This window comes from Plecotus auritus (assembly GCF_963455305.1).
Source record: "Plecotus auritus genome assembly, chromosome: 6".
In the NCBI taxonomy this organism is placed as follows: Eukaryota; Metazoa; Chordata; class Mammalia; order Chiroptera; family Vespertilionidae; genus Plecotus; species Plecotus auritus.
In genome coordinates, this window is record NC_137773.1 from 133,176,587 (window position 1) to 133,202,171 (window position 25,585).

Here is a 25,585-nt window from a genome sequence, read left to right on the forward strand (position 1 = left end):
AGGCAGCCTAACTGGGAAGGCAGCGTGTTCCCTCTTGTGCTCTTGAACCATGTCTTTGAATGTATACATGTTTGGGTCTGTGGGGAGATTTGGACTTGCCTTCGGAGTTTTTGGGGCCATCCAGTAGGTCTGTGCCCTCAGTGGAGATGCAGGCCAGTGTTCAGAGGAGACAGGAAACAGGTTCCAGGTTGGATAAGTCTTGGCATGGATTCGACTTAGCCCCTATACACTTCACATTGGCTAAATTGCTGTTATTTAATTGATTCAAACCAAACACTTATTTTACCTTCAATGACGTAGATATTCCACACTTAAGAAATATAATTTTCAGTTGTATGTGGTTTCATTCTGAATGTGGAAGCATGGATATTTTCTTTTTTAAGGAAAAATTTTAAACTATGCCATTGATTCGAAGGTGGCTTGAATCTGCTTTGAAGAGGAGCAGTGAGAAGCATCTGCCACTGTGCTATCGAATACTGGAGCCACTAGCCACCTTATGTCTATTAAAATTTAAATGATTAAAAGTCAGTAACATTTAAAATGCAGTTCCTGGGTAAAGGGGCCAAATACATGGTGACAGAAGATGATTTGACTTTGGGTGGTGTCTACAAAATGCTATATATACAGATCATGTATCATAGAAACCTATATATTCTTGAAACCTATACCTATCACCCAGTAAATAAAAACTAAAAAAAAAATTAAATTCTATAAAATTTAAAATATAGTTCCTTAGTCACACTAGCCACATTTCAAGTATTTAATGGTCAACTGTGGCTAATGACTGCTGTATTGGCTAGCACAGTGCTAGAATGTTTCTAGTATCTAGCACTTGTCTAGATAGGAGTTGAAAACTATGGCTTGTGGACAAATCCCACCCTCAGCTTATTTTTGGAAGTAATGTTTTGCTAGGACACAGCCATACTCATTTACTAGTATCTATGTGTTGTGCTTGGCTATAACTGCAGAATTGAGTAGCTGCAGAGATTGTATAGCCTGCGAAGCTAAAAATATTTACTCTTTGGCCCTTTACAGAAGAAATTTGCCAATTCTTGGCATTGTGATTTTGTGGGAAAAGGGCTGAGTGGGGATTGGAATGCCTGACTTGACCTCTCTCTAGCAGTCTTATTCTGAACAGGGCCAGATAGTTTGCTGACCCTTGTTCTGGAGCACAAGGTTTTCTTCACACTCGTTATTCACAAATCAACTGATTGTACCCACAGTTGTCTGAAGTTGGCAATAATGCCAGCATCTATACTAGTATATATAAAGGCCTAAGCAACCGTTACAACAGGCTGATCGGTCGCTATGACGCGCACTGACCAAGAAGGCGCAGATGCTCAATGCAGGAGCTGCCCGCTGGTGGTCAGTGCACTCCCACAGCCAACTTCCCTAGGCCAGCCAACCTCCGGCGGTCCCTCCCCCTGGTGGCCTGCCCTGATAGGCCCTGATCACCAGCCAGGCGGAGGGACCCCCATTCATGCATGAATTTGTATACCGGGCCTCTAGTTACTAATAAAGGTAGTGTGATTGTGTTGCCATGTGTTGGGTAGGAGGAGAATTGAGAAGCAAGGCAGTGCGTTGAGGAACTGCCCAAATAGGCAGTCCGCTTCTTGATGGTTTCTCTCCAAGAGGAAGGAATGAGAAAAGTCAGCCCCGAAAGGCTTACTTCCTTTCTCCTGCTCCCTTGCACTGAGGAGAGCTGTATCCCCAGGCCATATCCCTTTTCTTATCCTCTCCTTGGTGTTTTCCCTCTTGAATGAATGTAGTCAAATTAGACCTATGTATATTTCATGAAAAAGACAGTGGTGACATTATGCGGATAGCTTCCATCCCACGTTCAATAATTAAAATGACCCAATAAAAAAGATGGTTCTTTGAAGTAGAAAAATTATTTCTCCATGTGCAGAGAAAGTGAGGTGATTTTCTCGTCTTCTGCTTTGAAGTTCAGAGTGTGTGATTAATGATTTTATCAGCTGGAGACATCAGAGGAATTTTCTTTTTTGCCTTTTTTCTTCTTTTAAGATCTCTGTAAATAAAAATGGAGACAGTTACCCAGTGATGTCCATCTCTTAGCGGAAGCAGTTTCAGTTAAAATTTGCTCTAATTGTTGGATCATAGGCAAAGGATTTTTGGCAACAGGGTGAAATATATTAAAGTGATTTTCCCACCTCTAAAGAGTCTCCCTACCTTAGTGGGTGAGCATTCAGTAGATATGTTCTGTTTCATTATGCCCATATGACCGATCAGGCTCATCCTGCAGGAGGTTACTGTGATAGCTCCTTCCAGTTTGATTCCTGAGTCACTCCTTAAAAGCTTTTGCCAAAACAGAAGAGGGTTCTTTCTAGAATTAGAAGAAATTTTCTGGTTTCTCTGGAAAATTTGTGCTATCAACTGGTTTTAGCTACTCTTTTAGAATATGGTGTGCATGACAGATGTCACTGGTTTAACAGTTCATCTCTGCCAGGAAGATTCTTACTGTCAGAGAATGTTCGTTTGGGAGGTGGCAGGATGAAGAGTGGGACAAGGGGTGGGAGGAAAGTTGTCTGGGTTTGAGGCTGTGTGGCTTGGCTCTTGGGTTGGTTGTTTTAACTTGCATAAATGCCCAGATGCTCTCCGACATGTGAGCAATAAATCAATGGAGTAATAATTATGCACACAGAGGGATACACCACATAGCTCTTAACATAACATTTTACTTTTTAAAATAGCTTCAAAGGACCCCAAAGCCATGTTTCTTATTTTGCTACTTTCCTGGATGCTTTTTATGTACCAACTTATCCCCATCCTCCAACACATTAATTATATGGCAATAGAGATAATAAATTAGTTTTCTTTAGCACCTCAGTTTTTCTTGATTTCAACAAATAATTACCTGCCTGGTGGTGTGGCAAAGTGGTTGAGTGTTGACCCATGAACCAAGTATTCACTGGTTTGATTTCCGGCCAGAGCACAACTTGGGTTGCAGGCTTGATCCCCAGTAGGGGGAGTGCAGGAGGCAGCCGATCTATGATATTTCTGTCTCATCAATGCTTCTATCTCTCCATCCCTGTCCTTCCCCCTCTCTCTCAAGTCATTAAAAAATATTTAAAAATAATTACTAACATATCCAGAAATTTAGAAGAGAGGCCTAGATATTATTCTATGGTCTGAAGTAAAATGTTGTGTGAAGAACACAGCATTTAGAAGTGGGAGGTGTGTGGACATACTTCAGCCTTCCCATTGGATAACTGTGACGTGGATAAGATTTGAACTTCTCTGAGCCTCCAGGTCTTGACCTATAAAATGGCAATCTTTGTGTCAGCCTGATGCATCTGTGTGAAAAGGTGCTTTAACTCTGGTAAAAGGTTTTAGCTATAAATTGTGTTGATTATCATCATTGCTGTTATTATTTTTATTGTATCTCACTGGTGTTTGGGGAATGCGCCAGCTCACTTCTCTTTCATCATCCATTCTATGTGTTCTGCCTTTGTGGGTCTCCTTTGAGATTTTGGTGTCCACTGATATGGAACTCAGACGTTTACATTTCAATGGAGTCACTTTTTAATGAAGTTACTATAAAAGTGCCATCTATTGGTTCTAGACCTAAATTAAGAGGTTTCTTAGGGCTTTCCAGCAACTTTTCACCAGCCCAGCATGTTTTGTAACAGTCAGATGTGACAACTCCTTTGCATGTTTTCTGGGAGACGTGTTATATGACAGTGGTGTGATGCTTGCTTTTATACTCACTGCTGTTCCAAATAGGTCAAAGAAGGGATCTACTTGAGAGCCTGTTAATGGAGACAGAATATAAGGGTTTTGTGTTCTTGAAGACAAGGTACAACACATGCAGGTTAGGTTAATGGCAGCTCCATAACAAGGGTTCATAGCATTTTTGTTTTTTAAATGAAATCTATATAGAAGAGACTATCATGCAATTTATAGGCTTATTCCCTAGGAACATTCACCTCAGCACATACACACTCATATTCACATGCAATAATGAATATAATTTCAGGCAGTTTATAGATGCCCTGCAGCATTTCTGAGAATTTCACATGAAAGATTCCTGCCCTATAGATTTCATGCAACACATAGTTTCTGAATGACTACTCTGTACGAACTATGGTTTCAGCCCTCATCCAGCCAACATTCTATTGGGTATATGGATGTATGATAGATAACTGATTTATAGTACCATAAACGCTCAGGAATTTCTGGTTACTAATCATTTCACACAACATATTAATTATATACTACCTTCCTTAAAAGTGAGTAAGTAAAAGAAGGAGAGGAAATAAAAAGAAATAAATGTTTAGCTCCTTTGAAAACTAAAGTAGGCAAGCTGTATGAAATATCCATTCATAGCACTCATATTGGAAGGTTCATATTGCTAAGGTGGTTACTCTGGTACTCCTTCTGTGTTTTGATTAAAGCCGATTTATTTTGAGTCCACACTCAAGCAACTTGGCTCTCTTTGAGAGAGGGGATGCTATTTATGGGGTTACAGACACTCTGCTGGCTTGATTCTTTCAGATGTTACCTCATCTACTCAGAAATGCTTCAGTAAGCTGTACTTCAGAAAGACCCTTCTCTCATCTTGTCTAAATGAGGAAGGTATCACTTGACAATATTTTATTGAGCATTGGATAAAGTTGGACCCATAATCTCAGGAGCTATTGGTCTTAGACTTTTAAATTTAATTGTATTGCTCAAATGTCTACCAAGTGTCTTGTGGCTGCCATTCTGAGTTCTGGGAACTGTGGCTAAGTGTGTCCCATGCAATACTTTATTTTACCCTTGACTTGCAACTTGTGAAGTTGGTATTGTTGACCTGTTTTTTTGTTTTGTTTGTTTTTGTTTTTTTTAAGATGAGAAAATAGAGGTTCAGAGAGGATGTGTAACTTGCTCAAGGTTACAGAATGATGAGTGACAGGGCCTCAGCTCTCAAATCCTGAACTCTTAACCCTAAATCTAGGGCCTTCCATGGGTCCCTTTGTGTCAAGGGACTGACATACATTATCACATTTAATGTTCATGGCAAAGTTTATTGTAAGTTTTATAATTATGTCTTAATAGGTGAGTTCATTGGGATTGCAAGAATGCTTAGTAAACTGGCTATGAAGAGAGATAAGAATGAATAACTCAGGGGTTTAACTCCTCATAGTAACATATGGCTGTAATAACAATAACACTGTGGCCAAAATATTGAAGGATATTGGCCAAACTCAAGAGATGGTGACATTTTTCCTGAAGTCTAGAATCCTAGTGCATTAAGAAGAATTCATTGTGTAATATTTAATTTTTATTTCTTTAAAGATGTTATGATTATGTACATTTACATATATTCACACATACATGCACACTTTGTAAAAAAAAGTTAAAGGATGGAAAACAGTATCTTACTGTGTTTTCTCTTTATTTTGGAGACTCAGGTGATCTTTAAATTGTCTATGATACAGATATTATACATCTGTAATGAAAAAAATTATTAAGTGCATTTTTAACAGAAGTGGTGATGGTCATTTCTTCAGGGAGGTTGTGCAAGGTGCTGGTGGAGGAGGAGGTGGCAGCGATTTTTGGTCTCTGAGTCACGCATGATTCAGTGTCCTAACACAGCCAGAGAGCAGGCTTGAGCTGTCAGTTTTCAAGCTGAAGAATAAAAGCCAAGCAAAATGTTGTTGTTCCATGGAGAAGACAAATTTCATGAGTCCTTGTTTCCTGGTTTGCTCATATTGAGATGAGCCCTCTGCCTCACTTTATGGTGAGGCTAGACTCCTGGGCATAAAGGTTGCCATGCCAAGGAGTCTGAATGCTTTGTGGCCTCTTGGGACTGTGGGGCCAGCTGCATTCACACAGGGCTTTGCAAACTATTCCAGATACTAAAGAACACCTCTCTTCTGAATTCACATGTTTTGAGCAAGAGGGTTTTTTAGTGAACGAAACAATATTTGTCACATCCATAAGGTGGATTTCCCAGGAGTGCGCCTTTACTTTCTCTGTCATTTCAGTTTCCCTTTTTACCTCCTGCCGTGGTTGACTAGCAAGCAGAAAAGCCCCTTTTTACCCTTCAGCCCAGCCTTCAAAGAATATTATGTCAAACGTGCTTTCTGAGATAGACTTTTGTTTAATGGTCTTCAAACTCACGGCATTTAACAGTGAGGTGCTTTTTAAGAGAGTCGGTAGCATCCGACATAACCGACTTTGAAGACTGTCAAATCACCCAGTACCGCATTGAGGGGTGTTGCCTCCCTTTCAAGACTTGCAAGGAATGCCTTTAAAATTAATACATTAAGGGACTTGCTGAAAAAAAAATAGACAAAACAGCATCCTGGTGTCACTTGTATTTTTCCATTCTAATCCCGTCGCTGGCTTCACATTTTAAAATGTTTTTATTTGACCAGGAAAAGCATCATTTGCAATTTTTATTGATAACACTCTTAGCTGCAAGAAAAAGACATAAACCTGCAAGCTGTAACTATCATGGTGGCCACAATTGGGAGGTCTGCAAAATGGTTTATTACCAGTAGAAAAAAAGCCTTGGGAACCACAGTCGTTATAGGGGTCACCACCTCTGCTACGTGCATTTCCCTTTTCCCCTTTTTCATTTTGAGGGTATGTACAATGGCAGTGCCAAACTACACACTTCCCCCTCCCCTAATGTCTGTGGGCTTTGTTTTGATTCTCTCTTTATTAATGATGTGAAAACTTTGGGGTCACATAAAAATGAGCCAGGGTCAGGCGTTGTGGGCCCCAGAATGCTGAAATTGTCCTTATAGCCAGCTAGTGAAGACATTGTTTAAAGGGGCCACATTTTTCCTTCCTGAAATTTTTAGCTGTTTTGCAGATTTTAGATATCCGGGTGAACTTTGTACGGCAGCCTCATGCTCTTGCTTTCTTAGGGTAAAAACCTGAAAGACTTCTGGTGGAGGAATTCAGCTGTGTTGTGCTGCTGGTCCATGCGATGCTTTGTCTATTAAAGGATGATGCAGGTAGCTACGGACATTAGTCTGTTCCACAGGCCAAGCGTCTAGTCCTTTTGTTGTTATTATTGTTGTTCAGGCTTTTCAGAGAGTGCCTTATTTAAGACCTTGTTAGTATAAAATTGCTTTTGACTTCATAAACACAGGTGTTCAGTTTGAATCTTAATGAACTGTGAAATAGGTAGATGTCTAAAAGGAAATCCTATAAATTGTGAACATGGCTGTCAGCACCCTAAATGGATTAGGAACATTCGTTGTCTGCCCTGTAACTGAACACCGATGTGATGCGTGGGCAAGAATTAGTCCTGAAAAGTCAATAAAATGTAGGGGAAATGTTGAGCCTAGGAGATGTTGATTGTGTGGGTCCCCTTCACCCTCCTCACCACCACAAATGAAGGCTGGTGCAGAGGCCTCGGAAGTCAGAATGGCTATTCAGAAGACAGCCAAGAAGAAATACATATGAGCAGACAACACAGAATTTATAGAGTAAAACCACAAACACCTTATTTTCCATTGTACTAAAATAATGATATTTTACAGTACTCGTTTTGTATGTAATTCTGCTTTCAATTTTATATTGTTACTGTAGCTCAAATCTCATTATAAGTGTTCCAACAAAAATCCCTTTTTAATCAAAAACTTTCCAATCCTTACCCTATTGTCAATTTATTTTGAGCAACTTATTTTTCTAGTGAAACAAAAGAATTTGGCCCTTCTTTCTGAGCTCCATGGGATGTAATTTGACCTGTGTGGCTAAACATGTAATGAAGACAACGGAATCATTTTAAATCCTGTCATAATCTGCACCCATTGTTTTGGTGTGCAGAGATGGATCCAGAGCCCTTTATATTCTTTGATGGAAAATAAATAGACCATTGGTATTTTTATTTGGTTTTACTTCTGTTTGAAAAAGGCATATTCTGTACTGCATTAAGCTATTACTGGAAGTGACAGTATCCAATTAGCAAATGGTCCGTGAAAAACTACATGTCCACTGGTTAGAGTTGCTCACTGGTGAATGGTTTGCAGGAAAAGCAAGGATGTATATCTGTCATATCTGTGGGAAGCTGAATTTCCACTTTAAAAAGGAGATGACAGAATTTAGAAGGAGGGAATTCCAACAAAACTCTCCCTGACCCCTGAGCTCACATTCTTTCTTTTTTGGGGGGTGAGGGTATGAATTTTATGGAAAAAAGGATTTATTAAGTACTTCCATTCATTTTTTTTCCTTCTGGGGGGCACCATTTGGAAATAGCCAGTTTACACTGTGATTATGTTCTCCTGACACTGGACCCACATTTGTAACACTTGCCCCCACTCGTCTGGAAAAAGGCTCACATTCGCTGTGGTTGGGTTTCTTTATGTGCTTGTTTACATACCAAACCAAAGTCTGAAGAGTGAAGTTAAATTGCAGGGCTTCTGCAAGAATCCTTTACCCATTTCCAGTGGACTTCATTCTTTTTAAAATTAAACACAGATATTTATTCCATGCAGACGTATAGTTTCCTTCTCTTATTTTATTAGGAAAAAAAGAGGGAGAGAATACAACTTGAGGTCAAAAGTTGTGTGGATGAAGATAATGTTAATCCTACAAGTTTGTTTTCATTGCAAGTGTTTCTATCTTGAAGTGTGGGAAATTTTTCTTGCATATTTTATTATTTTTATTTTATTATTTTATTTTCAAATGTAGGTGATTTTTAAAATTCTTATAATTATAACAGAATGATGTTTGGCCTCTGAAATACTACTTGGAAGTTGCTAATTTGAAACTGGACAGATCATAAGTTGTGCCATTAGGATCTGGCCAAATGCGAAGGGAAAGAGAAGGTCCTACTCCTTATTACTGAGTGTGACTCCTTAGCCCCAGGCCAGCCACGCCGGGGTCTGAAGGGTCCACTCTCTCCATGGGGAACTGCCTTTGGCTGCGCTTTTGGATGCTGTACAGGCAGAGCAATATGCTTGCCTAGAAGTGCTAGTGACTGCCAGAGTGCTAGACTTCAGGTTTTGTCAACTCTTCGACCTCAATCCCACCCTAGGTCAAAAAGAACATTTGCAGAAAGATGTACATGAATTTTACAGATTTAATTGTAAACGTGTAATCATATTTGCACTATGTGTGTGTGTGTGTGTGTGTGTGTGTGTGTGTGTGAAGATAGAAAAAGACAGAGCACTAAAATATGGAAATTAGGTATGCAGCATTATTTTGGTAACCTTCTTTGTTACTATATACTGTGTGTTAGGCATGGTTCCAGGTGCCAGGAATATCGAAGTAAACAAGAGATAAATGTTGCCAACATTATCATCCATAATATGGTTATTGAAAAATGTTTAAGGATTCTTTGTATTTCTTTTTGTCCTTGAGTATCCACTGTGATTGATTCATGAAAGACTCAATCTAGTGGAATGTTGGTTGCTTGACAGAGCAACCCCACAAAGACCTTGGGTATATATAACCATGCCTCTGAGTGAGGGTATGAAAGTACTTAACCAAAGGACAACTTATTTTAATGCTTGGGGCTCTTTGCATTTATAAATCCTTAAAGTTTCAAGCACAACTTTCTTGGATAAAATGTCTCTGATATTATGGGTCATTGTGGCCTCACTGGGGTTTTCTTTACTGTACTGCACCTGAGTATTTATTTTAACCCTTTATTAACCTAGTATTTACATTGAAGGAAAACATCATCACAATATAAGCTTCTTAAAGAAAATGACCTTTTGGCATTTTCACTGGGGTATATGATCTCTGAGAGCAATGCCTAACACAATATAGGAACTCCAAAAATATCTGCTGGATTTATTGTTGCTCTCCTGTATCACTAGAGGTGTAGTGAGAGAATTACATGAGATATTGCATCATGGTAGCAATAGAAATATCCAGTCTTAGGCGATGCTTTAATACTAGTATTAAGAGAAAACATGGATTAACTCCTTTATAACTTAGGTCTGGGGAAAACTTTTCTACTATGAATCAACATCTGGTTCCAATAATGTATAAGATTGATAAATTTGATGTCATAAAATAAAGAATTTTTGCATAGCAAAAATTATTATAGGCAGAGTAAAAGACAAATAAGTTGGGCGATATACTTATAAGTTATGCTGCAAATAAAGAGTTCATAGCCCCAATATATAGTTGTTAAACAAAGGGCCAACAATCCTATGGATAATGTGCCTGATATATAGGTAGCATACAAAAAATAAATGTAAAAGGTGCTTAATTTATAATACTCAACCTAACACATAAGAGAAATGCATATTAAAACTACATTGAAAAATAATTTTCACTTATTAGATTGTCAAAAATCCAAAGATTTGAAATGTAGTCTATTTATTGGTAAGACTGGGGAAAACTAGCCCTCTAATAACAATGCTGGTAGGAATGCAAAATGGTATATCCCCTTTCAGAAGAGAATTTGGCAACATCTGGCAAATTACACATGTTTACCTTTGACTCAGCAATCCCAATTCTAGAAATAGATCCCAAAGATATAGCAAAAACACAGAATACCCAAGACTGTTCATTGCAACACTATCTGTAATAGTAAAAGACTGGAAACATCCAAGATGGTTACCAGGAAGGGTCTGATTAAACAAATCACTGTGATCCACAAAATGGATTAATATGTAGCGGTGTGAAAGATGAAGAATATCTCTCTATATACTGATATGGCATGACTTCTAGAATATATTGTTAAGTGAAAAAATAGGAGGTGGTTGAAGTATATAGGATATGCTATCTAAAAGATTTGCATATATGTATATATATATATGAATATATATATTTGTTTATATTTTTAAAAAAATTGATGGACAAAGAAGTTACTTGTTTTGCAGTAAAATGAGTAGACATGGAGAGAACCTAAGCTTCTTTGAATATTTTGTTTTGTAGGTTTGACTTTGGAACCACATAAATGTTTTGCATAGTTATAAAGTGACATTAAATCCAAAAAGGCAATCGGTAAAAAGTTAAAAGGAAAATTAACCTATCTGTATATCTGAGTGGTGGTATAACCACACAGAGTGGTTCTATTCCAAGTGACTTTAAAACACAGTACTTTGAGTGTACAGTTCTATTGCGACATAATCCAGAACAAAAAAAAATCTGCAAAGAATCAGAAAATTTTTTCAGTATTTGTATTATTGGTTATAGTGTGAGTATTATTATTCTAAGGCATAATAGAAGAGTGTGTGTGAAGAGTGGGATAAAACAAATGACTGTTTCTGTTGGTGTTAGAGCTTGGATTTTCAGAGCTTGGGGGAAAGGAAATACAGATATGTAATTGCTGAAGTTAAGTAAAATTACTGTAGGCTTAGGAGCAAATAAAAAAATTTGCCCACTGGACAATGAATTTGAGTATCAACAACACATAAAATATGCTTATAACTAATATAAAACCTCTTTTGTAGATACTAGGGAATCAACACATTATTTTGTAGACTGATAAATAAGGGAAAGAAATGAGTAATCATTGTAATTCTTTTACATAAATTGTATCTCAGGGTAGTCAAAGAGTTGACAAAGATTCTCTTTATAGCTAACAAATGAAGAAAGAATACTAGACGCTCTCCATTTTGTAACTCTGAGGATAGAGTTATCAATGGCTATCACATCAAATATTAAATGCCTCCTGATAGATGCATGTTCTATTGCCGGAAAGCCAAACCAGAATCTTACCAGAAAAAGAGAAGATAAAGAGAAAATTGGCAAACAACTCCAAAGGTTGCAGCGAGCAAGCTCTCTACCATGGGATACTCTTACAGTACAGATGACCCTTTTTTTTCTTCTTCTTTCAAGGAAAAAGAGAGAGAGATAGAGAGGGAAACTGAAGATTAAAAACTTCAGAGACATATTAACCAATCATAATGCATGAACCTTAGGGTCCTGATTCAAATAAGCAAATAGTAAAACTGTGAGCCAGCTGGGGAAATTTGAAGGTTTAACTGATGACAGTAAGCAATCATTGGTGAATTTTTCTAAGGTGTGATGATGGACTTTTTTTCTTTAGTATAGAAAAGTATCTTTAAAAAAAAAAGAAAATAAAAGTATCTTTTAAAGATGCATACTAAAATATTCACATATGAAATTATATAATATCTTGGATTTGATTTAAAATAATTAGGGAGCTAGCTGGAAGGAGAGTGATTGGGGTCCTAGAAAAGGCAAGGGAGGCCAGGGTGGAAAATTGTTGAAGAAGGGGAATGAGTACATCAAGATGTATTATATTATTTTCTGTACTTTTATATGTGTTTGATATTTATACAAGAAAACATTAAACAAAATAAAAATAAAACGACTAAGTGGCTTGCATGTATTCTTTGAAATTCTTTATCAGTGACATGGATATGCCATAAGATGTCTCCCACCTACCTTTGGAATTTATGTCTTCATTTTTACAGATGCTGTTGTTGCTAAATTATTCTAATCTTGATAGTGACCCTGAAGATGATTTCAGGCCTTTTATCGAGCCAGCTAACTTACACTTTTCAGAAGGAAAAAGTGCTCTTTTAACTTTCTGTAGTCTTTGTTTGATGGAGGGGGTGAGCGTAATTTGGATACAAATGACCTCCTAGGAGAAAGCACTGGGAAATCCGATAGGGAAACTGAATCAGTTGGGCTTTTTATGTTGAAGCTTTTGGAAATCTTTTTTCAATCTAGTCAGTCACTGTAAGACTTTGCAGCTGGCTGATGTCAGAGACCTGCTGATGATTCATTCCATTTAGGCAGGGTCAGTTCACAGCAACTTCCCTGGAAATGGCTTGGGCTGCCAGGCGCAGACATTGGCCACATGATTTTTGCTTGACATCATTTCTTTTACCCACATTGGTTGGTATCAGTCATCGGTGTATCTAATTTCTATTTTACTCTCAGTCTAGAGGTTTAGAAAACCTTATTTTGCCTGCTTGGATTCTTCTATTAATCTTACAATCTGGTTGTTTTCTGATTAGTAAAACGTAACTTTGACTCAGGGAATCCTAAATATTTTCCTTCCATATTTTAGAAAGAGAAAGTATATAAAAGATGAAATACAGGTAGTAAAATCTTGTTAATTTTATTACTTCTCCATGCTAATTTTTTTGAGGCCTCTTAAATGCTATAAAAGGTGAAGCGTATTCGATGTGGACTTGTTAGAATGTGTCAGTGTGTGTTTTGTAAATTGAGTTCATTTAAATCCCAGTCTAGAAGAACTAAGCCAGTTTTCTCTAAAAAGTGAATTAATTTCAAAGTAATGCCACATATTGGATGAAATACAATAGAACTAAGATCTTTCTCAAAATGTCTTAATGTACTGTAGAGTGTATTTGAAAACATAAAAAAGGAAGGTATGCCTATTAAGTTATGTGAGATTTGAGGGAGAATTAAGACATGGGCCATTTGAAGATACTTTTGGTCAGGTGTAGAACTTGAATAGATACATTTTTGGCAAGCTTATTTCCAATTCTTTCTTTGCTTTGGATATATATTTTTGTTCATTTCTCCACACATCTTTAGGTCCTGGTAGACATTTATTTGTGTTCATAATTCCAGGATGACGTGGTCTCCGTCACTTTTTCTGCTCTCTCTCGGCATAGTCATTAACATTGAGTTTCCAGAATTGTTCTCTAACTTGGCTGTACATTTCTTGAGGTGGAGCCACCTTGTCTTCCGTTTTTCCTACTTCTGCAACGTCTAGTGTTGCTCAGTTTACTCTCTTTAGCTGTTGTAGGTGTGGGTTTATGTCAGGGGTGGGGAACCTTTTTCCTGCCAAGGGCCATTTGGACATTTATAACATCATTCGGGTGCCATACAAAATTATCAACTTAAAAATTAGCCTGCTATATTTGGTCCAACATTTAATTAACTCACCACTTATGCCTTGGCAGGGCCAGACCAAATGATTTAGTGGGCCTTATACAGCCTGCAGGCTGGATGTTCCCCACTCCTGCTTTATATCAAGGAATCTTTTTTTCTTTGTTATTGGGGTGGCATTGGTTAGTGAAATTATATAAGATTCAGGTTTATAATTCTATAACACTTCATCTATCTACTATTGTGTGTGTTCACCACCCCAAGTCAGGTCTCCTTCCATCACCATTTATCTTCTGGGAATGTTTCAGAGCCCAGGAAGGTGCCCCATTGACTGATCACTATGGGAAAGTGAATGTAGTTTTACACTTATTTTCATTTCATAATACTTTGCTATGATGCCAGTCTTTTAGAGATAAATTATTACACAAAACCTTATTCTGGCCATTGCATTATCTACAGGATGAAATTTGTAATTCAACTTAGGAGAATTTCTAAAGCTCACAGTTCTTATGTATTTCTTTTGGCAAACTAATACTTTATTACTGACTAGAGGTCCGGTGTACTGGTGGGGTCCCTTGGCCTGGTCTGCACCTTCTTGCAATTCGGGACCCCTCAGGGGATGTCAGAGAGCCGGTTTAGGCCTAATCCCTGCAGGCCAGGCCGAGGGACCCCACCAGTGCATGAATCCATGCACTAGGCCTTTAGTATGCATATAAGATCTTTGGTTAATTTCTTCCCTCCCTGTCCCCTTCCCCCTTCTCTCTGAGATTCATCAGTCTGTTGCATGTTTCCATGCCTGTGGTTTCCACTTCTGCATTGAGCGTCTGCCCCCTGGTGGTCAGTGCATGCCGTAGCTACAGGCCAGTACACCAGTCGCTTAGGCTTTTATATATACTGTATAGATGGTTAATATAATTGAAGTGTTGTTTTTCTCCCCTTAGGTACTTGCAAGTGAAAAAATTAGTGGAATGAAATTACTAATGGCATTAATGCAATTTGACACATTTTGCCAACAGGACGTCTTATATATCACTAGCTGACACAGTGGTGGCGTATCATGTTTATTAAACATTTACCACATGCCAAGCCCATTTGTGATGTCAAATTATCCTCATATGAGTCCTATGAGGTTGGTAATACCTGATTTTGATGGGCTTTCTTTTCTCTCTCTTTTTTTTTTCCCACACAAAGTATTGGTAATTTATTTCCCTTCTAGCCCTGGGGTCAGTACATAGATAACTTCTCTTCACCCTTTGAGTTGACAATTTTCTCCAAGTTGCTGCTAAAGATATGAGAAAGTTCAGCAGAGAAGGCCCTTAGGTCCAGCACCATGGCCCTGAGCTCCCTATAGGCTGCCTCATCTTGCTCCTGCACCAAGGTACGGTAATCCATTATATGGGTCTCCTTAGAGGCCTTGGCCACAGCATCCCCACATTCTGAGAAGTACTTGGAAATGGTTGTCTGGAAGGCTTCTACTTTGGTCTTGACTGCATTCACCCTCTCCAGCACCTGGTTTGCTACCCTAAAGTCATTTCCGTCCGCAATCTTGGGGATCAGGTGCTAGATCCACGTGATCACCAGAATACATTTTTCTTTGAGAGTCCAGACTTCTGGCTTAACCAGGGCAAGCAGGGCCAGGAGCTTCTCATTCCCAGGGAGAAAGCCACACTTAGGGACTTCTTTCTTCTCCTGCTTATCTGTTTCCATCTCATCATCTTTGAGTGGAGGGTCTGGAATAGGGATGTCCAGTGAGGCTCGGAGGGAGGTCAGGTCAGCCACATTGAGGGACTCCTCTTGCAAGAGCTGATTCAGGTGTATGATCTTCTGTGGCAGGAATCTGTAGAGGAATTCCTCAGCCTCCTGGAAAAGATTTTGCCTGAAGACATCCACCTGTTTGCGGGCTTCCCCACTCAGGCGCACCCCACAAGGCTTGGCCATGCTGCTCCAGTTGCTAGATCTCAGGTCTCTGGGCTCGCCTCTTGATGGGCTGTCTTATTTTACAAAATTTGTATATGTGCAAAGTGTCATAGTTAAAATAGACTTTTATTTATTTTTAAATTTTAAAGTAATGCAAGAATATATTTGTATTGTCAATTTTTATAAAATTCTTAGAATAATTTTTTTTTTTAATGTAGAACAAATTTCTTTTATCTTCCTGAACACACTGAAGTTATGTCCCCTCTCCAGGGGTAACCACCCTTGCCATTTGGGGTTGTGTTCTTTCATATAATTTTCTGTGTGTTTATATACTTTATACATAGTATTAAGTGAGGATTTTACAAACATAAATGAGATCTTATTGGGTATGAAAAACAATAACTTCCTTTTTTCAATTATGGTTTCTTAGAGATTCTTCTATGTTGGTCCACACAGATCTGTGTCACTGTCCACAGCTGCTGCTTACTCCACTCACATGCTTTTAGTCAATCATTCTCCTGTTTCCAGTGTTTCTATTACAAACTTGGGTTTTTGTTTGTTTGTTAATCCTCACCAAAGGATATTTACCCTTTGACTTTTTAAAGTGAGTGGAAGGGAGGGAGGAAGGGGAGAGACAGAGAGAAATATCCATGTGAGAGAGACGCATGGATTGGTTGCTTCCCTCATGCACCCCGACCAGGGCCTGGAATCAAGCCTGCAACCCAGATACATGTCCTTAACCGGAATAGAATCTGGGACCCTTCAGTCTGCGGGCTGATGCTCTACCCATTGAGTTAAACAGCTAGGGCTATTACAGACTTGTCTTAAAGAGCCGGGCTGTGTTACCGTGTGGCCTTCACCTACTTGGGAAAAACCAAAGTAGTCTTGGTCAAGTCCTGTGTCATTTGGCGGCTGTGGAGTGTGTCAGCCCTGGGGCTGGCTGAGCTGCAGGTGAGCCCATGCGGCTGTGTGGGTTGCAGGCTAGGCACACATGGCAGTAATTTTCCCCGGTTTCTGTTGCTGCAGGGAGGAATCAGAACTTCAGGGCAGGGTGAGCCTCGAGCGTTGTGGTCTCTCCTAGAAAAACTTGAAGTAAACTACCCTGTTTACATTAACACCTAGTAAAAGAAAATACTAACGTTCCTAAAATAATCTTCTAAAGAGACAGCTTTAATGAGAATTTCTGAGTGAAATTTAAGTTTTAATTAAACATGCAGAGGATAAACAGTATCTTCAAAGTTCAGCCTTAAGAAGCAATAACTTTTTTGAAAAGGAAAAGTATTTTAATACACTGACTGCCTGGGCTTGTGATCTTTGCAAGTTGGAGCATTTGTATTTTTAAAAATGAATTTCCCAGCTGGCATGGCTCAGTGGTTGAGCATCGACCTATGAACCAGGAGGTCATGGTTCAATTCCCAGTTGGAGCACATGCCTGGGTTGTGGGCTCGATCCCCAGTGTGGGTGTGCAAGAAGCAGCTGATCAATGATACTTTCTCATCATTGATGTTTCTCTCTCTCTCTCGCTCTCTCTTCCTCTCTGAAATCAATAAAAAAATATTTTTAAAAATGAATTAAAAATCCCCGAAGTTACTTAGGTCATAAAGGTATAATTTGTATGCTTTCTACATATAGGTAGGTTCACGGGAGGCATGGGTATCTCTGAAGTAATACTCTTGGCTTTAGGGAAAGCCATTTGTACTTGCTGAAAATCAGGGGTGTTATAATTGTATCATGTCAAAACTGTATGGTTCAGTAATACTCTCAAGAGTGGGACAGGAAGACTGGATGTAAATGGTTAACCTTTCTGTTCCAGGAAGATGGAAGGCTGGGAAAGCAGTGTGTGTGGGCTACACTCTTTAAAAACCTTTTTTTAGTAAATTGTGATTAGCAATCCTGCAAAATAGATGGTGCTTTGACATGTGAGAAAACTGAAGCCTCAGGAAGTACAGTAAATATCTGAAAGATGTAGCCAAGAAGTGGTAGTGCAGGATTTCAACACCCCCCCCCCCCCCCGCCAGTCTGGCCTGTCCTTGCTGCTCCTTCAGCTATGTTTGTTTGTTTGTTTTGTTGTAGTAATAGTTTGGTAGGAGCCTCCTCAATGAAAAACTTGAAATAACGTGACCTGTGCATGGGGCTGCGGAAGGGAACAACTTAATGCATGGAAAATTCTAGCCTCATTTTTGTTTGTTTTCCTTTTTGAATTTATCAGAACTTTTACTACCAGGAACTAAAACAACCTTCCTTCCTTATGGTAGATAAAGTATCATGATTTATATTATTAAACTAGAGGCCCAGTGTACGAAATTTGTTCACAGGTAAGGTCCATAGGCCTGGCCGGCGAGCAGGGCCAATTGGGGCCCTCCGGCTGCCAGCCGTGGCCTTCCTTCATTCCACGCCACCCCCTGGTGGTCAGTGCATGTCATAGCAAGTGATCAATCTCCTGTGGGGACAATTAGGCTTTTATATATATAGACTAGTGGCCCGGTGCATGAAATTTGTGCAAGGGGGGGTGGGCTGTGTTCCTCAGCCGGGACTGCACCCTCTCCAATCTGGGACCCCTTGAAGGATGTCCTACTGCCGGTTTACAGGGATCGGGCCTAAACCGGCAGTCAGACATCCCTCTCGCAATCTGGGACTGCTGGCTCCTAACTGCTCACCTGCCTGTCTGCCTGCCTGATTGCTCCTAACCACTCTGCCTGCAGGCCTGCTCGCCCCCACCTGCCCCCTGCTGCTGGCTTGCTCGCCCCCAAGTGCCCCCCCACCAGCTTGATCACCCCCAACTGCCCCCCACCCCCCCGCCGCCAGCCTGATCACCCCCAACTGCCTCCTCTGCCGGCCTGCTCACCCCCAACTGCTCCCCTCTGCTGGCCTGCTCGCCCCCATCTCCCCTCCCCACTGGCCTGCTTGCCCCCAACTGCTCCCCTGCTGGCCTGCTCACTCCAAACTCCCCCCTCCGCTGTCCTGATCGCCTCCAACTGACCCCCACTGACAGCCTGCTTGCCCCCAACTGGCCCCCCTGTTGGTCTGCTTATCCCCAACGGCCCCTCCTCCCACCAGCCTGATCACCCACAACTGCCATCTCATCCTGGCCTGATCACCCACAACTGCCCTCCCCTCTTGGCCTCTAACCGCCTCTACCTCAGCCCTGCCACCATGGCTTTGTCCAGAAGAATGTCCGGAAAGTCTCCTGGAAGGTCTCCCAGTCTAATTAGCATATTACCCTTTTATTAGTATAGATAAAGGCCTGGTGCACGGGTGGGGGCTGGCTGGTTTGCCCTAAAGGGTGTCCCAGATCAGGGTGGTGGGTCCTGCTGGGGTGCCTGGCTAGCCTGGGTGAGGGGCTGATGGCTGTTTGCAGGCTGGCCAAGCCCCCCATCAAGGACCTCACCCCATGGGGGTGTGGCCAGCCTGGATGAGGGGCTGAGGGCTGTTTTCAGGCTGGCCACATCCCCCCATGACTCAAGCTCCCAGCCCCTCCTTTTTTGCTTTTTTTTTGCAGCACCTCCTTGAGCGGAGGCCAGGGCCAGCTGGAAGCAGGTATCTGGGATTTATTTATCTTCTATAATTGCAACTTTGTAGCCTTGAGTGGAGGCCAGGGACAGCCAGGGTGGGCGGGAAGCTTGGCTTCCTCCATCGCCAGGGGCAACCCAAGCCTCCTGCTCACTCCAGCTCCGTGGCTGCCGCCATCTTGGTGGGTTAATTTGCATACTCACTCCTGATTGGCTGGTGTGCGTGGCTTGCGGGCATAGCACAGGTACAGTCAATTTGCATGTTTCTCTTTTATTAGATAGGATTCACTGGCCAACTGTGCTCTAAAACAGACTTTAACAATTCTTAAGGTTAATTCTTAAGGTTATCAGAGGTCTGGGCAAGCACAATGGCGGACTTTTTCCTGAGCAGTCTGCTGACCCCTGCTCTTCAATATAGCTCCCAAATATGGAGGATTTGGATGAAATAGTTGCTAAGAGTTTTGCACATGGACAACTCCTCAAGTCTGCAGAACTCCTTCCAGCATATGATACTAAGGTCATTCTCCCAGGAGCCACTGTGGATGTTACCTCCATCACGGCCATGAGCTCCAGGACTGCTTCCTCTTCCCGCCCTGATTCTTTACTTACACAGTTACAAAATTACAATCAAGGTGAAAAATTTTTCACCTCCCCAATATTTCTATTTTGGCTTCTAATTTCAACACTGCAATTTCTCTCCTTCCTTCCTCTCTCCCTCCCTCCCTCCTTCCATCTCCATTCCTTCCTTCTTTCCTTTTGATATCCTTTCCAGAAGAAACTAAATAATCAGGTTCTCCTCTTTTTCTACTCAGCTTGTAGCTTGCTTCCCCCAATTTGCCTCCACTGAACCTCAATGTAACCGGTGGTTCCCGTATCAATGTGACAAGGTCCAGGCAGGTTTCTTAACTCAGAGAAGTCGGCTGAATGGAGACGGTTGTAATTGGAGAACAGACACTCAATCTAAGGCCGATTCTTGCCCTCAGGAACTAGAGGTCCAGTGTTGCCAGATACTCTGACTTTAAGAGAAGCAAGAAATCTAGACTTTTTTTTTGGGGGGGGGGGAAACCTCTATTTTTCTAATGCTGAAAACTAATTAAAAATTAGTTTGCAATAGTGTGCAGCCAAACAAAAGACATCCAAAAGACATCTGTTAGATATCACTTGGAATCTCTTTGTAAACCAAAGAAAAAAATTGAGCTTTCTTATTGTGAAGTAATTGCTCAATTCCCTCCATACTTTCCTACTTTCAGCTAAATCTGTCTTGTACTTTTATTTCCCACAGATATTATCCCTAGATCCCTAGGAGGCAGTGGGGTATTCTGCTCAAGATCAAGGCTTGAATATCAGCCAAATCTGGGTTAAATTATAGCTCTGTTGCATAATAATTCTGTTACCTTGGATGGGTCATTGCAGCTCTGTGAGTCACCAATAAAAGGGACTACTAATGATTTGTCTTAAATGCTTTATGGCACAACAAATATTTATTCAATATCAACTATGTACCAGGCACTGGGTTATGTATTGGGGATGCCACAGTTAATAAAAGCAGACATGGCTTCGGCATTTCTGGAGTTCATTATCCAGTAGAAGAGAAAGATATTAATCAAATAATCTCAGTAATATAATTACAATGAAAAAGTAGGTTAGGTGCTCTGCCCACACAAAAGGTGGTTCTAGGCTGGATTTCCTGAAGGAAGAGATACAAAATCTGAGATCCAAAAGATGAGTGGGAGTAAACCATGTGAGAAAAAGATGGAATAGCATTTCTGGCCAAAAGGTCCAGTGTATGCTTTCTTTCCAAGGCAGTGAAAGCACACTGATATTATGCAACCTGATTAAATCACGATCTGAATCCAGGGCAATTTTACATGGTCCCATTTTGATGAATACTGCATTCTCATAGAGAAACATAAATGTGCTGTTTCTGCTCTGTAGCTGTCTATCAGGATTCCTTTGTCAAGTGCAGTAGTAATTATATCAGACTAGAGGCCCAGTGCACAATATTTGTGCACTGAGGGTGCGGGGCGTCCCTCAGCCCGGCCTGCGCCCTTTTGCAGTCTGGGAACCCTCGGGGGATGTCCGACTGACATCCTTAGTGCTGTCGCAGAGGCGGGCCACTACGCTCGCCAGCCGTCAGCCCAGCTTGTGGCTAAGCGGTGCCCCCCCCCCGCCCCCCGCCCAGGGAAGCGCACTAACCACCAGGGAGCAGCTCCTGCATTGAGCATCTGCCTCCCTGGTGGTCAGTGAACGTCATAGCGACTGGTCGTTCCACCGTTCGGTTCAGTCAATTTGCATATTACCCTTTTATTATATAGGATGGTATAGTCTAGGTCAGTGGTCGTCTTTTGCAGACCACTGGTGGTCTGTGAGGTCCAAAATGTTGGCGACCTCTGGTCTAGGTTTTGCTGAGGTAACAGCCACAACATTTTAATGGTTTAAAGTAGAGGTCAACAACTATGACCCACAGGCCAGATTCTGCTGCTGCCTCCTTTTGTAAATAAATTTTTATTGGAGCACAGCCATGCCAATTCATTTACATACTGTCTAGGGCTGCTTTCCTACTACGATGGCAGAATTGATTAGTTGTGACAGAGACTACAGAGCCCGCAAAGCCAAAACTATTTACTTCCTGGCTCTTTACCAAAAACTTTGCAGTCCCTTCTTAATAGTATGGTAGGAGCCTCCTCAATGAAAAACTCGAAATCACATGACCTTCGCCTGAGGCTATGGAAGGGAACACTTTAATGCATGGAAAAGACCTAGCTTGGTACCTGCATATAATATGCTGCTGCTGCTATTTATTGTTATTCCTAATGTTATCTTCTTTCTTTTTGTTATCTTCTTAGAAACCCCTGTTCTAATTGCTGAGCCTTATGCTAGTATGTCTTATGTCAGTATTATTACTGCCATTGCTAACAATAATACTTCACATGTATTACTCACCTATGGTGTTTTACACATTATGCTGGGAACTTTGTGTGTCATCTCCTTGAACCCTTACAACAGTCCTCTGAAGGAGAGGTATCCCCATTTTATGGGCCCTGCTCATATTAGTAACAGACACTACCACTCCATTGGCTGAGCATTTACTCTGTGCCCAAGCATGTTGCTCACGTCAGTCATGGGTCCTTATAAAACGATTTTATTTTCTAGACAAGAAAGCTGAGGCCCAGAGGTGAGTAACTTGATCTGGGCCACACACTCTGAAGTGGTAGAGCTGAGATTCTAACTCCTGCCTGCCTAACACCAAAGCCCTTGCACATACTGTCGATCACTATGCCACACCATGTCCCATGGGTAATCCAGGTAGAGTGGGTAAAGTGACTGCCTCAGTCACCACTGTGGCCAGGGTAGCCCATTCCTTTTTCCTGGGACAGCATCTCTGTTGCATTTTTTTCTGCTCAGAGCAGTCTTGACTTTTCCTTCCCACTGTCTAAAATCTGCTCACCTCTAAACTCCTATATCTTAGAGAAGCTGGTTCTTGTTGCCATAGTGACCGCCCCCAGCCTGTGTTGAACATTTGCACTGCTCCTTGGGTGCTGAAATGACAATACATTGTAGACTAGGATGAGCTCCTTGCACAGAGCAGGCGTTCATTTGGTGTGTGGTTTTTCCCTTGCATTTAGTGAGCTGCAACTATGATTTCTTGTCTTCCTCTTTATTTCGAATATCTTACTGAGCACTTTCTATGTGGCAGGCCTTATGCCACATACATGGTACCACTTTCACAGCACCCTTTTGAAGGGATCCTCTTATCATCCTGATTTGCATTTGCAGAAACTGAGGCTGGCCAAGGTCACTGGACTAGGGAGGGTGACGTGGGTGTGCAGTACAGGAGTGTCCACCAGGGCCAAGCCCTTCACCGGTTTACCTCATGATTGCTGAGGACAGCCACTGAGGACAAAACTGTCCATCGGGCCAGTTGTCTTTGTCTTAGCAGCTACTTATATGGAATGGAGACCAAATGGTCCATTCTAAGGATTATGTCAAATTCACATTGACCTGGAGAATCCAGGCAATGGCCCATTACCAAATGAGTGACAAAGCACAATGGATGGACAATTGCCATGTGTGATTTTCAAACATAACCAGAATTATTAATTTCGTTTACCAGGCATTGAGCACCCACTATCCACTGTGAGTGCGCAATGAGCTGAGCATAGCAAGGGCAAATGCCCGAGGCAGTCCTACCCTCCTCGGCAGTGCGTTGTCCACTCCAGGAAGAGGCAACGCCCTATTAAGAGCAAAGACTTTGTGTGTCAGGAACCCAGGTCCTAATCCAGGCTCTATCACTAGACAAATGTTGTGATCTTTGGAAATTTGCCTAACTTTTCACAACCTTAGTTTTCTCAGTAGCAAAACAGGGATGATAGGAATACCTGCCTCCAACGTTAGCCTCCGTATTCCATGATAGGATGCAGGTAAAACATTTAGCACGGTGCCTGTCAAAGACAGAACACTATGAAGTCTCAACTATTAATAGAGCTTGTATGCTGAGCCCTGTCAAGTACTATAGTTTAATTCTCAAAATGGATATTAACATCCCCATCTGTAAGATGGAGAAGTGAATATTTGGAGTTGCTTCAAAACTCAACCTGGGTTTTACACCAAGAGAGGCGGAAAAGCATTTACTGATTTTTCATGGATGCCTCTTAGGGATCACTTCCCTAAAAAACAAATGGCTTTGGTCTATTTTTCCTGCCCAGGTAGCTAAAATCTCTGCTGATGGGTTTTTATAAGATACTGCTCGGGTTTCGTCGTTAGGTCATGTGTGTGGGCATCTTAGAATTCTGTAGTCAGGAGGAATGGGGTGTTGACCTGGTAGTGGAAATAGTAAATTTAGGCTCTCTCCCCTCCCCTCCCTGCCCCAAATATCAAACATGCATTATCTTCATCATGGTAAAGTACTTTGTAACCATTCCTAATGGTTTTCTCATAATGTAAGAAGGTAGCTAAATGCATGAACTCTGCTTTCCAGTTTATCCCTGAACTTACATATTTTAAATTGTGACTTTAAAACTCCAGGATCATCTTTTAATAATGACAACCAGCCAGAACTACATTGTTTAACATGATACTCCCCTTAGTGATTAAAGAGAAATCGATAGCCTCTCTAACAGCAGTTTTGTACCTGTGTGTATGAGTGTGTGTGTTTCTCTCATTCAAGGCTTATTACTCTCTACTAATGTGCTATTGGCCAGGATTACTTAATTAAACATGACTCAAAAGTTTGCCTTAATGCTTTAACCTAGTGACAGAAATTGCTTACCACGATTTCTTGGCTGTATGCTGCTTTTGGAATGGCAAGAAAGTAGAGTTAGGGAAATACATTCACTCTGTTAAATCTTTATTTATTTTCTAAGGAGTGAGAGAGCATTTTTATCCAAGTGATGAGAACCTCCTGGAATTGATTGACTTAAATTAGCTTGATTGCTTTTTATCAATCGCAGCTGCACTGTTTAGCATAAAAATGCAAAACATCTAAAAAGCATTTGCCTCGCAGCATACTAGAAAGATGTTTTTAGTTAGTTTTAAGATGTTTCAAATTTTTATTCTGCACAGATTCTCTGAGAATGTATCCAGAACATATCTGGTTACAGAGAATTAGTACAGATATTGTAAACTTTGAGAAAATGAATTAAAGAAAATATGCTGTTTTATGAATTACATATTTAGAATTTGGGCTTTTTAGCTTTTAAATGTCTCTCGTTAAGTTAAACAGTTCAGCAATATTTGTTGCAGTGGCCGAGCCAAGCAAACCGCTGCTAAACATTAAAAAACAGTCGTTGGAACTTTTCACATAATGAGCCATTTGGCCTTTCTTGTGGAGTCGGGACATGGTTCAGTGGAATCTGGCTGTTGTAAAGTTAGGTAAAACAGGCTTTGTCTTGAAATCCTATGAATGAATTTCAGACCATCATCTTTGTTTTCTCCCGGGCTTAGATGGTTTAATGATGAGTATGAACAACTAAGAAATGTCTTCTTGTGTAGGTGCTGCTGAGAGTGTTTGCTCCGCAAGGCCCTCTGCTTCTCTTTCTGAACAAGCCGCTGTTTTTCTGATTTCCCCTTATTTGGCAGATTTTGCCTTTTGGTTCTTTCGGACTTCATTAACACCAAAATCAGAAGGCACATTCTAAGAGTTGATGAGAGAGAGGGGGAGAGAAAGAGAGAGTGAGCTGGTTGCTTGTCTTCTTGTTTTTGTCAAAACCACCTACTGGTCTTGGTTGATAGAAAGCGAATCTCCAGCAGATACCAGAACTGAAGGGCAGGGCACCAGTTCATAGAACTAACCTTAACCCTAACCCTCACCGACCCCCAGGGGCAATTTCCTTCAGCATAAGCTCTGGGTTGCAATTCATGCCTGAAAACATATTTTCCCTTTAAACATATTTTTTTCAAGTGGAGTA

The 25,585-nt window shown here is 40.9% G+C and overlaps 1 protein-coding gene and 1 pseudogene across 13 annotated transcripts in view; one reads left to right on the forward strand and one right to left on the reverse strand.

The window, feature by feature from the left end:
• The window catches only part of ERC2 (ELKS/RAB6-interacting/CAST family member 2), a 909,167-nt gene that overhangs the window by 313,828 nt on the left and 569,754 nt on the right, over positions 1-25,585 (forward strand). The gene's annotated exons all lie outside the window — the stretch shown is intronic.
• LOC308250703 (proteasome activator complex subunit 2-like) lies at positions 14,977-15,728 on the reverse strand (annotated as a pseudogene). The gene has a single exon. The product of its transcript is annotated as a proteasome activator complex subunit 2-like (transcript).